The sequence below is a fragment of the Atractosteus spatula genome, unplaced genomic scaffold (genome assembly GCF_055471065.1).
Source record: "Atractosteus spatula isolate fAtrSpa1 unplaced genomic scaffold, fAtrSpa1.hap1 Scaffold_4, whole genome shotgun sequence".
NCBI classification, from domain to species: Eukaryota; Metazoa; Chordata; class Actinopteri; order Semionotiformes; family Lepisosteidae; genus Atractosteus; species Atractosteus spatula.
The window spans coordinates 265001-282500 of record NW_028296868.1 but is presented as its reverse complement, the minus strand read 5'-3'; the positions used below and the strand labels follow the sequence as shown (position 1 = coordinate 282500).

General features: G+C 37.4%; 1 non-coding gene across 1 annotated transcript; it reads left to right on the top strand.

Annotated features, from left to right (window-relative positions):
• Positions 1-16946: 16946 nt before the first annotated feature.
• On the top strand, positions 16947-17017 carry trnag-gcc (transfer RNA glycine (anticodon GCC)). Its single transcript has one exon. It is a non-coding gene; the product is annotated as a tRNA-Gly (tRNA).
• Positions 17018-17500: the final 483 nt, after the last annotated feature.

Here is a 17500-nt window from a genome sequence, read left to right as displayed (position 1 = left end):
CGTCCGCAAACGGCATTTTGCAGCTGGAAGCAGATGGCGACGCTTTTTGCGGTCGCGTGTCTTGTGCCCCATTTCCGGCCTTTAACATCGAATCAATAAAGCTGTTCGAACCGACACCATAGGTGCTTTTCTTACAACTTTTGATCTGACTCAGTTTCGGAATGCAATTCCTGAACACTGCGAGAGACAACCTACAGATGCAGCCATTCAAAATGAGCGGTAAAAACCCGTGGTACAGTAACCAACCCGCAGGGCACCGTAGGGCACCGCGGTAAGTGATTGGCTGGCCAAAATGACCGACAGGGGCACTCGTGGTGCATTGGTTGGTAGTGAAAAGATTTAATCATCTAATGTCTTTACTGTGCACATTTCAATCTGCTTAGTTTTGAATATTTATATGGAATTTTACCACTAAAGGGAAATTTTAGTAGCTGAGCATAAAAAGAAGAGGAGCATAACGCATCTGAAGGTCATAAACGATATTAATTTAGGAACATAAACATTACTGTATGTACATAAACTGTACTGTGTATGGCTGGTCTTGATAGTTTAAAGAAAAAATACACACCAGTCTTCCATTTCTCCCTAAACATTTTAAGCATGAAAGTTGTATGAAACGGTACCCAAATATGTGATTGCTGTATAGAATGAATTTTAATTTTTAAAAATTATTTAACACGAAAATTAAGCTGTTTACATCTTCCGCCTGAGAACAGTCACCCGTTGCTACCCAACGCAGAAACACAGCCACTAACTAGCAAAGAGAGGATATTAGCTAGCTAATATGATAAAGAAATAAATGATTATTTTGTTTATTTCTTTTGCACATTTATTTGAACATTTCCATCGATTGTACAAGCACTTGGAAACTGTCCAATCCCTAGTTCATCAAGCATTTACCGGTCTGGTGCCGGTCTGTGTCTTCTAGGATATAATGCCAGCAAACTCTTGTTTTTATGTCCACTATAACTACGCTGGGCAAACGTTCCGAGGTCAAATTCTTCCAGCACGGGGGTACCTTTAAAGCGGAGACGACGGCACCGAAATTTTTTGGCGCGCCTTCTCTTTAAAGCCCTGGCCAAATATGAAGACAGTACGTACAGTTATAATTCAAACGGAATTAAAAACTACACATCCCAGTTACCATGGTGGTGCTTGTGATCATTGCGTTTAACCAACGAAACAGGGCGAAAAATCAGTCACATGACTTTGGGGCAGAGTTTCGAAAGCTTAACCTATCAGCAACAAAGCGAAATTTACACGATAGGCTACCTCAAACTGTCAGTTACACGACTGTGTATGTCGCTTAAGCCACTCCTATTTGGCATTTTAGTTATGGAGGCGAGAAGACGCCCCCCCTCTGGGTGTCTGATTTGCCGCCATCTTTAACTGTTCGGTGTCCGAATCGGAGTAGCTACGCGTACGAAATAAAGTTAATCCCAACTACAAAACATATATTTTTGTAGTAAGAGGGCGCAAAACATCAGTATTTACTGCTATTAATTACTGTACGATTTATAGTTGAAATCTGAGCCTAGATATAAAGTTAGATATAAAGTTAAAATCTCGACAAAGCAATGTAGGAAATACAGAGAAAATAAATCCTTTCTGACATCTAAAATCAGTTTCGATCAAGGTCTCTAAAACGAACAAGAAAAAGAGGATTTTCGGAGGGCAATTACGCTGTGTTTATATAGAATAACTGATTTATGAGCAATCTAATTTCTTGTTCGTTTAAAACAGTGAAATGTCAGCTGCAAAAGATCGCACCAGAAACAGCACTCTCTCTGCCTGTCATAGACGTTCAGGAAAGGCTGAATGAAGTCATGTCAAGTACAATAATTCGGTGATCAATAATAACAGTTGTAGGACAGTATACAGATGCAGCCATTCAAAATGAGTGAGGTATTTCGCGGAATACCCCGGTGGGCGTGTCGCAGTATCACGCAGTATGACGCAGTTAGCGTGGTGTCACGTGGTTAACTATCCGGCGTCTCCTTGTAAAACCGCCAGGGGGAGCTTAACCTCTCATGTACAGCATTTGAGCCTTTAATTTTGAACTGTGTATTACAGCATGTTAATCATCAGTCATTAAAATGTTGGTATATTTTATGAAAGCAAGATTGCTCAGTTGGACAAAAGTACACAACCTACCTTTATCAGAAATATTTATGCATCAAAGCCTTTACTGAAGATATTACTAATAGTATTAATAATGGATGACTTTGGACAAGCTGTATACTCAAAGTAAAATTTCTTTAGCACATTTGTACAAGCACTTGGAATCTGTCCAAGCCATACTTTGTCAGGCATTTTGTTTTACTTCAACGGGCATAAAAACTTCCTTGCTTTTAACAGGGCGTTTCATAATTTCTAACTACGAAAATGATTTAAAATGCGACACCTATCATTCAACTAGAGCTTAAAATATCACAAGGATCCTCAAGAGCACAGCAAAGAGTGTATTAAAAGACACTTGTATTTATCAACGCTTTCTTTTCCGTATACCAGATTTTATGGAACCACTTCAGAGGGGTGTCAGCCAGTCAGATTCCAGGAATCGGCACTTTAAAGGAAAAATACACACCAGTATTCCATTTCTCCCTAACGATTTTAAGCATCGAAGTATTTAACTAGCATGTGAAATAGCGTGTGAAAAAGTGGTAGTTTTAAGCTTTTCTGCTAATATAATATGGAATCGCGTATCTAAAGAATTTAATAACGGTATTCGTGTGCTGCGACAGGGCTGTGTAGGGCTGTTTCGCCTGCCTGTTCATGCGTGCTATCTTGTAGCTGACTGGTCTAGGTGAGTGACTACCAGCTGGCAGGTCGTGTGTTCGAATCCAGCTGGTACTAGACTTTTCTTTTAACAAACATTTCTTCGAAAAAATAGAATAGCGATATTATGGACAATCAATTGACTTTTATATTTCAAAATATCGCAACATGATTGATATTTGCGATATTTTGAACATATCTTCCCTTCTGACAGTGGTTCCTGCTTCTATTGTGTGTGTGTGTGCAACAGAGTAAATTTTTATAGAGAAATGGAGGCTGGACAGTATGCGTTACAATATAAACATTTATATTGATTTAAATCGTGTTCTGATTTAAATCGCAAACGCGTGTTTAATTATATGTGTTTTTTAATCATAATCAGGCTAATGCAACATAAATTGATACAGTATCTTTGTCTTCTTAGTATCTTAATAAACTTTCAGCATAGCTTTCTACCCATCAAGATTTATATTTCTTGGGATTTTGGGATCAAATGTGGAAGGATTAGATTATAATCGTTTTTATTTGTCAAATACGTGATTGTATTTCTGAATGTTATGTGACACCTACAGTAGTTCACTGCTTTAAATACATCGAATTAAGAAAGTTATGTGTAGCACTTTAGAACTTTTTTCTGAACCAGGGAAAATCTGATCATGTTTCTCTATAACAATAATAAAAAACTTTATTTTACATATCGCCTTTAAAAGTGGCATCTCAAAGCAATACAGTAGATCGAAAAACAGTTAAAAGGGACCAAATTAAATACCAGACAATCGCAAACGCGTTTTCAATAAAATTATTTTATTCATTCAGCAGTTTGTGAGAGGGACATCCAGCAGGGAGAGACACACACACCGGTTTTCATTGACAAAATTGTTTTTTTTCAATTCCTCTTGTCTAACAGGAATGTTTTGTTTGTGGACAGACTTTTAGACAAGAGGAAAAGACCGCCTCCTCCTACGAAGCATTAATCGCGTATCTAAGGAAAATTGCAGTATACCTTTGTTCATGCACATCATTATACAGTACAGTATCTCAATTTGTATTTCGATTAAAAAAAATCGTTTGCCCAGCCACTACTGTTGTTATTGTTTTTATCCTGTAAAGCGTTTCCTTTTTCTGCGTTTTCCATTTCCTTTTTCTGATCACTCGCTTTCTGGATACACATCTCACCTGTCCTGTTCTTTGTTTTCCTGGTTTGCTGATTATGCCTGCTGCGGTCCACTCCTACCCTCACACCTAAAGAATACTATTTTAAATTTCTTGGCGCAGTTCATTAACCCTTGTATGTGCTGTCCGCGCCGAAAATGCAATTAAAAAAAAGTCAAAAAACGCGCTCAAAATACAATTTATAGCTTAATAAGATACACTCCACAGGCAAAATTAAAGACAAAATTAAAGACGATTAAAATCTGTAATCTTTCCACTTGTACTGTGAGTCATCGGACAGTTTCTGCTTTGTGTAAGGATGGTGAGAAAGCTGTGCTCAATGTATTTAAGGGACTTAAAAGTTAAAGGAGATGCTTCATATTGCTTGACTAATTTTAAAAACCAAGTTATAAATGCAGACGCTCCCTCGGTGCCGCGCCGGGTGTAAATATCAAAGTATACATTCCCAACAAGAATTGTACCCATCTGTCATGCAAATAAAACACCTTGAATTGAATTGAATTGAGGGAGAGAGGGGGGTAGTGGGACAGAGATACTGTAGACAGACTCAAGGCAAATAAAATACTTATGGGTACGCAGGCATTCACGACAGCAACATACGAAACGTTTGCACGTACTGTATAGTTAAGTTATTACTTGGTTTTCAAAATGCAACGAAATACAATATTGTTGTTGCTGCTGTTCTGGTTGTTTTTATCCCGTAAAGCGTTTTGAGAAGCCACCTTTAAAGGCGATATATACTGTAAAACCGCTGATTCTTATGGAATGTGTTCCGCAGGAGATTCAAATTTTTATTTATTTATTTTTTAATCACGTATCTTAGGAAATCTCAGTATAACTTTGTTCATGAACAGTGGCATGTTACATTATCATTCGTTTTTTAACAAGGCTCGCCAGCTAATGTGAATCGAAACCTGTCTTGCTAGCTTTTAAAGTCGTGCATGTGTAAACTGTACTAGAGGGCATGCAAGTTACTCTGCCCCTTTCAGCTGCAGGGAGTCCCTCTTCTGCAACACACAGCAGACAGAACGGGAGACTATTGCCTTTCATATCTGACTCCAGTGAAGTAAAAGGGGTGTCTAAAGGGGTGATTTCAGACCACATTCTAGTTACTTTATTTTGTTTACTTTTAACATTTTTGTAATTTACAGTAGATGTCACAATTGAAGCCCGAAGCCTATTATACTCAGTCTAGCCTTGGATCCTCTGAGTCCCATGACTCAGTCTTGTCTGCTTTCCTAGAATAAAACCAGTTAAGTCTTGTGTACTATGCAATTTATATTTTCCGATTCCATGCATTCCCTTAATGTTTAGAGTTTACTATATTCTCCAGACTCAAACACATAAGTACTAATAGCTCTGTCCCTTTAGGAGACTCTTTGCAGTACTGTGTCCCACTACCCCCATGAATTCTTTAGGTTGGGTCTAATATTTTTCAGTAATATACTGAATGGGATACAAAATGCTGTCAGGCAGGTAACAGAAAAGAGAAAAATATAAATATTTCCATTTTACAGACGTTCACACATTTATAACATTTTGGCTCAATAAAAAGCTAACCCAATAATTAAATGTGATAAAGTATAGTTTGGATGTTTATACATTCATGTTAATCGTATTCTTGATTTATTTCATGTTTCATTTGCTAACTTAGAGCATATTGTGCAATGAAGAATAAAATAGCTGCATGACAAGTGACTTCCTTCTCTCAGTGGAAATTAAAAGGTAGCCTGATAAATTATAATAAGACAGTAAGAAAGGTTCCAATCAGGAGGAGACAATTCTTTCCATTTTTTTGTTTGATTGCTGGTAGCAAACTGATCTGAGGATCTACTCCAGCTCTTTCTCTTTTTATCATACAGTAAATCTTATTTTCTTGCTTTCTGAAACACAATATAACAAAAAATAACCTCACAAAATCAAAGAAAAAATCCTTGCTCCCCCCCCTTCCCTTGGCAGTACTTCCTCCCATGCTTTTAACTAAGGGCATCTAAAATACTGTCAAACAGCTACAATGGTATCTCTGTACAAGGCTTTGACTGTGTCAATCACAGCACCTACCATTCCCTTACCAGCAACAACATGGATTCTAACACTCAGACATTAAAAAAAGTCAGGCCAAGAGAGAAAATACCGAGCTTTACAACATGCGGTACCAGTAACATTTTACCCACAGTAGACTCACCAACCAGATGTGTTTCAGTTTCTGTGATAAGCCTAGATTAATCATATCCTCTCCTCTAGTAGGAGCACCAAGTGTAAACATGTAACGCCCCTATTAAAAATAATGGCAAAACAGAAGTTCACTCTTTCTAGAACATACCTTCCTATGGACACTCCTAAAATGTATAAAATAGTGTCCACAGCATCTCATAATAGAGGCAAATGGGGAACTTCAAACTCATTTCATACAATGCCATCCATGAGGGGTTAAATACACCCTGAGAGAAATTAATTTCTGGATAATTCAACGGCTGTGATTTCTGGAATATGTATTATCCCAAATATTTTCAAAAGAAATTGAATCATTTCAATGAATCTGTGCCATTCAAGTACCTGCTCCAGACAGTAACCACTGCTAAGGGTTTATATGAAGCTTGCATTAAAAGACTTTAAAAAAATGTCATGCTCCCATAAAAAAGTCATGCCTTGGAGTATAGACCCCCAAAGGAATGCCATAGACTCAAACTGCAAAATAAACACATACAGAAAGAAAGTATTTGTATTGTGATTGCAAATCCTGGTATGAGTGATTGGTATGACTTTCCTCATTACAAATCTCTTATTAGAATTTAAATTTCTCTGTAACTCCAGGTCAGAACAGAGAAAATGTAACTGCCTTAAGGAGTTTACAATTATGAAAAATAGAAGGATAAGCATGATACGTATGTCTTCTGTCATTTTCTAAGTCATGTTACTGAGCACCAAATCTTATTGAGAATATGAATCCATTTAAGGTTTATACCATTAAAGTAAAGGTTTATTCCATGCTGAAAATGTTTGTACCAGACTTTTTTGAGCCCTGTTTAATTGTGTCTGAAGTCTGATGTTGTAAATTTTATTGTTAAAAAGATCCATGAAAATGTCACTACTAAAGTTAGCTGGTACTGTTGGTATTGTAAGTGGCAAGTAGAGCTCATATTTTAGATTTTGTGTAGTTGCTAGCTTTGAACTGTGTGTTGGATGCACATGAATTGAAGGAATGGGCAAACATAGCTGATGCGGATCCACAGAGCCAGCATATTAAGATGTTTATAATTAGAGGCAATTTGTTTAAATAACTAGGTATGGATACTGATGTGCAAGAGAGGTGGAAAGGCTGTTTCCTTAAGCCAGCCCTATAAAATGTTTTATTCTCAGTGAGATGCTGCCATTTCATAGTGGGTTTCTAACACTGTGTATAGTTCCATCCACACAGTGCCTTTACTTCCATCCATTTCTAATCTCTTTATCCAGTACAGAGGATTTGGAGCCTATCCCAGTAAGCGACGGACACAAGGCAGAATACACCCTGGACATAGCGCCAGTCCATCACAGGACAGACAGACACAAACACACACACACCAGGGCCAGTTTAAATCTAACCTCAGAACCTTTCTTTTCAGAAGACTTAGTGTCTGTATCTGCTTCATTTTCTAATTTTGGTAGCACCTCTAACTGCTTGTCTTTCTTATATGCATTTACTTTGTAATCTGTGGTCCTTTTATCTGTTTTTACATCTACTGTATTGCTTTGAGATGCCACCTTTAATGGTGATATATCAAATAAAGTTTTTTATTATTGTTATAGGGAAACATGATCAGATTTAAAAAGATCTAAAGTATACTAGTTTGTCACTCTTCTCATTCCCTTTGCTAAATGACTTTTCATACTAGTCTGATCAATCTAACTGCCAGTTTTCTGTGCTTTCTCTATCCTGCTAGATTTGCAATTATTCTGAAAATTTTCATCTTGAAATAACTCATTTCTAAATACCTTTTTCACTGTTAACATCTTGCAGCAACTCTGCGACAAAATATACACTCTGACAGTTCATCCCGCTACCAACATTAAATAAAACAAATCTTAAGATTTCTAGATTTATGTCTTTATTTAGTGGTTTCATTAGTGACAAAGGCTAAACTTTCTTGGAAAAATGTCTTTTATGTGTTGCGGAAAAAACTGACTCGCTTTAACAAAATATGTTTACAAATCCTTTCACCTGGCATTTTCGTAGTTAGAAATTATGGAACGCTCTGTTAAAAGCAAGGGAGTTTTTATGTCCGTTGCAGTTCTTTTGCAACATGAATATAATTATATCGTTATTAATTTCTTGAGATATGCGATTCCATATTATATTCCCTTTTAATCAAATTCTAAAAGTATGCTTGTTGACTCCGGTATCGCGTTAGTTAAAGACTTCGATGCTTAAAATGTTTAGGGAGAAATGGAATACTGGTGTGTATGTTTTCTTTAAAGTACCGAGACCAGCCATATACTGTATGTTTAAGTTCCAAAATTAATATCGTTTATGGACTTCACACGCGTTGCAGTATGCTCCTATTCTTTTTATGCTTAGGCACTAAGATCTCCCTTCTGCTTTGTGTAAGGATGGTATCAAAAGCAATCTTAAGTGATGACAAACCACTACAATAACAACAGTAGTGGCTGGCTCAATGTATTTAAGGGACTTAAACGTAAAAGGAGATGCTTCATATTGCTTGACTAATTTTAAAAACTAAGTTATAAATGCAGACGCTCCCTCAGTGCGCTCCTCTGGTGCGCCGGCTCTTACACAGTGCCTGTCTGCCGAAAGCATTACAACATACATACCCAACACTGCTTGTACCCATCTGTCATGCAAATAAAACACCTTGAATTGAATTGAATTGAGGGGAGAGGGGGGGAATACTAAAGACAATACTGGCTCAATACCAATACGGGCTTTGACGTGCTAATGCGTTGGTTTAACAGTCCGGGTGTGGCAGGCTTCCAATGTCAACTCGACTCGATTGGAAGACAATGAACGTATTGTAGCCCTAAATAAATTAATAGCAAACATGGTTTACATAAAATACATTTTTCCAAGAAAGTTTATAATAATACGATCTATAGTTGAAATCTGAGCCTACTTTAAAAATAAAGGAAAAGCATTTTCAGAGAGCAATCACGCTGTGTTTATGTAGAAAAAGCGATTAGGTTTATGAGCAATCTAATTACCTATTCGCATAAAACGCTATATAAAATAAAGTTTATTTAGAGATGAATGATCAGTGTCGCAGTTTAAATAATGGGAGTCAGGAAACTAACACACAATTAAATTTGCCTGTGGAGTGTATCTTATTAAGCTATAAATTGTATTTTGAGCGCATTTTTTGACTTTTTTTTAATTGCATTTTCGGCACGGACAGCACATACAAGGGTTAATGAACTGCGCCAAGAAATTTAAAATAGTATTCTTTAGGTGTGAGGGTAGGAGTGGACCGCAGCAGGCATAATCAGCAAACCAGGAAAACAAAGAACAGGACAGGTGAGATGTGTATCCAGAAAGCGAGTGATCAGAAAAAGGAAATGGAAAACGCAGAAAAAGGAAACGCTTTACAGGATAAAAACAATAACAACAGTAGTGGCTGGGCAAACGATTTTTTTTAATCGAAATACAAATTGAGATACTGTACTGTATAATGATGTGCATGAACAAAGGTATACTGCAATTTTCCTTAGATACGCGATTAATGCTTCGTAGGAGGAGGCGGTCTTTTCCTCTTGTCTAACAGTCTGTCCACAAACAAAACATTCCTGTTAGACAAGAGGAATTGAAAAAAAACAATTTTGTCAATGAAAACCGGTGTGTGTGTCTCTCCCTGCTGGATGTCCCTCTCACAAACTGCTGAATGAATAAAATAATTTTATTGAAAACGCGTTTGCGATTGTCTGGTATTTAATTTGGTCCCTTTTAACTGTTTTTCGATCTACTGTATTGCTTTGAGATGCCACTTTTAAAGGCGATATGTAAAATAAAGTTTTTTATTATTGTTATAGAGAAACATGATCAGATTTTCCCTGGTTCAGAAAAAAGTTCTAAAGTGCTACACATAACTTTCTTAATTCGATGTATTTAAAGCAGTGAACTACTGTAGGTGTCATATTACATTCAGAAATACAATCACGTATTTGACAAATAAAAACGATTATAATCTAATCCTTCCACATTTGATCCCAAAATCCCAAGAAATATAAATCTTGACGGGTAGAAAGCTATGCTGAAAGTTTATTAAGATACTTAGAAGACAAAGATACTGTATCAATTTATGTTGCATTAGCCTGATTATGATTAAAAAACACATATAATTAAACACGCGTTTGCGATTTAAATCAGAACACGATTTAAATCAATATAAATGTTTATATTGTAACGCATACTGTCCAGCCTCCATTTCTCTATAAAAATTTACGCTGTTGCACACACACACACAATAGAAGCAGGAGCCACTGTCAGAAGGGAAGATATGTTCAAAATATCGCAAATATCGATCATGTTGCGATATTTTGAAATATAAAAGTCAATTGATTGTCCAGAATATCGCTTTTTCGAAGAAATGTTTGTTAAAAGAAAAGTCTAGCACCAGCTGGATTCAAACACACAACCTGCCAGCTAGTAGTCACGCACCTAAACCAGTCGGCTACAAGACAGCACGGATGGACAAGCAGGCGAAACAGCCCTACACAGCCCTGTCGCAGCACACGAATACCGTTATTAAATTCTTTAGATACGCGATTCCATATTATATTAGCAGAAAAGCTTAAAACTACCACTTTTTCACACGCTATTTCACATGCTAGTTAAATACTTCGATGCTTAAAATCGTTAGGGAGAAATGGAATACTGGTGTGTATTTTTTTCTTTAAAGTACCAAGAAAAGCTATATACTGTATGTCTATGTTCCAAAATTAATATCATTTATGGCCTTCACACGCGTTACAGTATGCTCCTATTCTTTTTATGCTCAGCTACTAAGATTTCCCTTCAGTGGTAAAATTCAATATCTACAACGGGCACAGCAAAGACGTTTACTGTACTGTAAGTCTTTCTATGACAAACCAACGAACCACGAGTGCCCCTGTTGGTCAACCAATCACGTACTGCGGTGCCACGCTTCATCTTGCGTCACACTGAGCGACGCCACCTGCGGTACGTGTCTGTAACGCGCACTTTGAATGGCTGCATCTGTATAAGGAGGATAAGGATTTTGAAGTTGACTCGAAATCTGATAGGTAACCAGTGCAAGGACTTGAAAACAGGTGTAATGCATCCCTGATAGGATTCTTGCTGTCATATTCTGAACATATTGAAGATTGCTCAGTGTGGATTTAATTTCACCAGTGAACAGGATGTGCATTTATTAATTCTAGAAAAAAAGCCTTTCTTGATTTCTCTAGTTCCCTTTAAAATAAACTATTATTCCACAATGCAGAGTATTACATGGCCAGTATTTACACATGATATTTGTGATTTAAAGAAATTAACACAAGCAGCTTTTGGAGATTTAAGTGTTGGCTGAGTTATTGCAGGATAAAAGACTAGAGATGTTGGCAAGAAGAAGATAATTTGGGGAAAGCTGAGGAATACACTTATAACAAGAACACTTCCTAATGGGGTTAGGCATACTTTTGATGAAGATGATGAAGTTAACAGACTATATGTTTACATAGATACTGAAATAAGGATTGTATTTTAGATTATGTGTAGTTGCTGGCATTGAACTGTGTGTTGGATGCACATGAATTGAAGGAATGGGCAAACATAGCTGATGCGGATCCACAGAGCCAGCATATTAAGATGTTTATAATTAGAGGCAATTTGTTTAAATAACTAGGTATGGATACTGATGTGCAAGAGAGGTGGAAAGGCTGTTTCCTTAAGCCAGCACTATAAAATATTTTATTCTCAGTGAGATGCTGCCATTTCATCGTGGGTTTCTAACACTGTGTATAGTTCCATCCACACAGTGCCTTTACTTCCATCCATTTCTAATCTCTTTATCCAGTACAGAGGATTTGGAGCCTATCCCAGTAAGCAACGGACCCTGGACATAGCGCCAGTCCATCACAGGACAACAGACACAAACACACACACACCAGGGCCAGTTTTCCCATAAACCAATTAACTTACCAGTATGTTTCGGAGTGCGAGAGGGAGTCATATCACACATATGGAGAAAAACCATGTAACCCAGAGAGAACATGTAAAACCCCCACACACAGGATGGCAGGAATTGATCCTAGGACCCCAGTACTGCAAGACAGCAATGCTAACCACTTCACCACCATAATAAATGGATGGGTATCTTAGTTATCTTTCTAGTTCACAGGTTTGCATGCATAATTTAATTTTGAAAGCCACTGAGACATGTCATGGAAATATAACTATCAAGGAAGCCACAAGAGAGAGTTCTCACCTGAGTAAGGTCTTTATTTCAATATTGCAATATTGGGAGCCCTGCTACCACTTCGCAAAGTGCAACCAGAGACTCAATTTGTTACAAGCAGAACAGGGTTTTTATAAGACGTTGCGCTGTAAAAAAGTTCAGCACTTGGTCCCTTCTAAAACTTCCCCTTTCTCTAAGAGAAAACAGATTACATCATAGAGCGAGAGAAGAAAAACTAGATTTGTTATTCAAAGCTTATCAGTTACTTTCAGCTAATTCTAATGACCCAGACAGCATATATTGTTTTGGTACATTGTCTTCTAAACTAACCTAAACAGTGTACTTTGTTGACAAACTGATTTCTAAAATTCTGCACGTACTGTAGCACAGCAGTTACATCCTTGAAATATATTATCTAAAAGCACCAATATATTTTTTTCAAAGCTCTCTACATTTTTAAGAATCAATTTACTTATTAGATTTCCACTTCAGACATCAGGTACTACTGTTGTATTTATGAAAAAGAAACAAAACAAAAAACATACTAACAACTGTGCCATCCTACTCCTTAGTTAATACATTTTATTATTCATAAACAGTTAACATTGTTAGCAAAATATTTTGAATTATATTTAACCCTATTTTTTCTTTAGTTTTGTATTTAACTTTAATTTAATATTATTGATTGCTAATAGTTTATGCTAACACCTAACTTTCTTAATTAGATGTATTTAAAACAGTGAACTACAGATGCAGCCATTCAAAATGCGTGAGGTATTTCGCGGCATACCCCGGTGGGCGTGTCACAGTATCACGCGGTATGACGCAGTTAACGTGGTGTCACGTGGTTAACTATCCGGCGTCGCCTTGTAAAACCGCCAGGGGGAGCTTAACCTCTCATGTACAGCATTTGAGCCTTTAATTTTGAACTGTGTATTACAGCATGTTAATCATCAGTCATTAAAATGTTGGTATATTTTATGAAAGCAAGATTGCTCAGTTGGACAAAAGTACACAGCCTACCTTTATCATAAATATTTATGCATCAAAGCCTTTACTGAAGATATTACTAATAGTATTAATAATGGATGACTTTAGACAAGCTGTATACTCAAAGTATAATTTCTTTAGCACATTTGTACAAGCACTTGGAATCTGTCCAAGCCATACTTTGTCAGGCATTTTGTTTTACTTCAACGGGCATAAAAACTTCCTTGCTTTTAACAGGGCGTTTCATAATTTCTAACTACGAAAATGATTTAAAATGCGACACTTATCATTCAACTAGAGCTTAAAATATCACAAGGATCCTCAAGAGCACAGCAAAGAGTGTATTAAAAGACACTTGTATTTATCAACGCTTTCTTTTCCGTATACCAGATTTTATGGAACCACTTCAGAGGGGTGTCAGCCAGTCAGATTCCAGGATTCGGCACTTTAAAGGAAAAATACACACCGGTATTCCATTTCTCCCTAACGATTTTAAGCATCGAAGTATTTAACTAGCATGTGAAATAGCGTGTGAAAAAGTGGTAGTTTTAAGCTTTTCTGCTAATATAATATGGAATCGATATTGATTTAAATCGTGTTCTGATTTAAATCGCAAACGCGTGTTTAATTATATGTGTTTTTTAATCATAATCAGGCTAATGCAACATAAATTGATACAGTATCTTTGTCTTCTAAGCATCTTAATAAACTTTCAGCATAGCTTTCTACCCGTCAAGATTTATATTTCTTGGGATTTTGGGATCAAACGTGGAAGGATTAGATTATAATCGTTTTTATTTGTCAAATACGTGATTGTATTTCTGAATGTTATGTGACACCTACAGTAGTTCACTGCTTTAAATACATCGAATTAAGAAAGTCATGTGTAGCACTTTAGATCTTTTTTCTGAACCAGGGAAAATCTGATCATGTTTCTCTATAACAATAATAAAAAAAACTTTATTTTACATATCGCCTTTAAAAGTGGCATCTCAAAGCAATACAGTAGATCGAAAAACAGTTAAAAGGGACCAGATTAAATACCAGACAATCGCAAACGCATTTTCAATAAAATTATTTTATTCATTCAGCAGTTTGTGAGAGGAACATACAGCAGGGAGAGACACACACACCGGTTTTCATTGACAAAATTGTTTTTTTTCAATTCCTTTTGTCTAACAGGAATGTTTTGTTTGTGGACAAACTGTTAGACAAGAGGAAAAGACCGCCTCCTCCTAGTAACAAGATGCTGTAACAAGATCGGTTAAACTGCGAAGAAAATGCTTTCAGAGGAAATGTTTCAGGTGTGAAGAACATAGATCTCCAATGCAATTTCAACCAAACCTGTTCGCTCACACCCTGCCCCCACTACCATTAGAATATACACAAAGCACTGAAATCTTTTGAGCTAATGATCAGGTGACCCGAGAGAGAGCGAGAGAAACACCAAGGGGTGCGGAACCAGGGAACTATTTACATGGAAAACGGGCGATCTCCCCAGACTGTCCGCCCGTTTCACTGTTACCTGGATACCTCTTTATTTAGAACTCACAAACACTGATTTTTAGTTTCGAAGGATTCAAGTAGGGTTTTAGATGAAAGGCAGTGACCTTAATCAAGCCCAAATCATAATTGAACCCATTCAGAGCCTACATTACATTTTAGCGTTTCATTCTGAGCAGAAGACCCTCACACCTGAAGAAGGCTTGCGTTTTCTCTCTTCTCTTTTAAGCATGTGTACAATGTGTAATACAATTACAATGTGTAATTACAATGCGAATCGTATGAGGGTGGGGGGGAGGTGTCTTTCGCTGGAAATCTCGCCTTCTTCTACTTTACGAGTACAACCCCCTCTCTGCCGGAGTGCTGGCTGTGACGAATTAAACCGGTTTCACAGGTTTCAATCACAGACCATGTGACATGGGAGTCAGGAAACTAACACACAGCACCACCGGATTTGATAACACTATAAAAACGCTATAAAATAATGTGACTAGGCACAGAACAAGTTTACAGCACAGTACAATAATAAATGCTGACCATGACTTTAGAAGCATAAATTGCCTTACACTCAATTTAAACACAAGCTGTCTTTAGCCCTCTAAGCTGGTTCATACAGAAATGTAGAGATCCAGGCTCAGAACACACAGCTTCATTAGCGAATACATATGCAGGACAACTAGAGAAGACGTTTTACAGAGGATGGATTTTTAGAAACATCCCATCAGTGACATCACTGAAGTCAACTCCTAGGTACTGTAACTGTCGTGTGGATAGTTTCACAAGAATCAGACAAAGGTTTAAGCATCGCTTGTTCTAGATAAAACTGCAAAAAAAACAACAACAACCCATAATGTACTTCTTTGCGGCTCTTTTTGCCCAAATCATATATTCACAACGTGAAATCTAGAAAATAATATTACGTAACCAAAATCCGCAATATGAAAACAGAACCTGTGTAATTGTTGATGGATGATGTACTCGTAACATTTTTTCAAGACGAACTACAACATTTAAAAAATGACTTGTATGTACTTGATATCTCTAATCAATCCACGGGTCCCAGCACAAAACGAAACTAAAACGCATACCGTTTTGGGCTTCTTATTAGTTGCTCAAAAGTAATTTGACCGTATGAAATGCATAATATAAACCTAGAAACATATACGTGAGCAGTACTTAAGCACTGTAGTATCGGTGTTAAGACATACTTCTCAAATACTGTAAATCAAGTTAAAAATATCTCAAGACCGATTCTGGTCATAATGAAACCATGTTTCGTGTATGTTTTCTTTAAAGTACCGAGACCAGCCATATACTGTATGTTTATGTTCCAAAATTAATATCGTTTATGGCCTTCACACGCGTTGCAGTATGCTCCTATTCTTTTTATCCTCAGCTACTAAGATTTCCCTTCAGTGGTAAAATTAGATATGAATATTCAATACTTAAACGGGCACAGTTAAGACATTAAATATACATATACATACTGTATACAGTACAGTTTTCATATGGTAATATGTTTATGTTCCTAAATCAATCTCTTTTATGAGCATGTGAAAGGCATGGTGAATCGATTCTCAAAAATTACTGTACTTTGCATGATTGGAAACAAATGCGTGATTGCGAAATGCTGTGGTGTTACTTTTACAAAGACGGTCAATGAAAAAAAGAATGTTGACCAGGGCAATACTTTGAGTTTACACTTACAGCTTGTCCAAGGTCATTCATTATTAATACTATTAGTAATATCTTCGTTAAAGACTTTGATGGCCACAGCTCAAACATGAGAGGTTGAGCTTTATTAGCTCCACCTTGCGGAAATTCCGGATACTATTATTTTGCTTGTCGTATTATAGGAGAATTTACGGTAACTCGCGGTATTTACCGGTAGCTTGCGGTAGACTGCGTACAGCGTACCGCAAAATAATGCGGTATCGCCCGCGCATTTTGAATGGCTGCATCTGTAGGCTGCCAAAAGTCTCCGAAACCAAATTTTGATAGCAGAAAATTCTCACTCGTCCAGAAGTTCCCTTGGGACCCAACATCCAGCACAGAGTGGTAAAAAAGCGTCTTTTTTGTAGACCCTTGCAGCGTGCATTGGTGGTTCAGTGGTAGAATTCTCGCCTGCCACGCGGGAGGCCCGGGTTCGATTCCCGGCCAATGCAGTGGCTTTTGCAGCGAGCGGCTCCATCACTTGCATCCCCTTTCAACTCGCAACTGAAAACCCACTGAAGCTTAGAAGCTGTGAGCCAGGTCAGTACACGGATGAGAGTGACCTACAGGGAAAAGCAAAGCTTACAGCTGGAAGCGGTGTTAATGGAGCCAGCGGTGGGGCGCTCACCCTGAGGTCTGTGCGGGTCCCAATGCCCCAGTATAGTGACGGAGACGCTGTGTGGTAAAAAGGCGCTGTCTTTTGGATGAGATGTAAAACCGAGGTCATAGCTCTCTGTGGTCATTAAAAGTGACCACGAAAAGCTCTTGGTAATTGATGGTCTTCAATAATGCTTCTCCTTTAGGTACATTTGAAATCAGCTGAAAAATGCTGTGAAATGGGGGGGCACTTGAGGCCAGTGTAGGATTTGGGTTACAAGAACCATTAAACAGCACGAGAAAGCCCGTACACTGAATCGCAGGGCTTTCTATTCAAA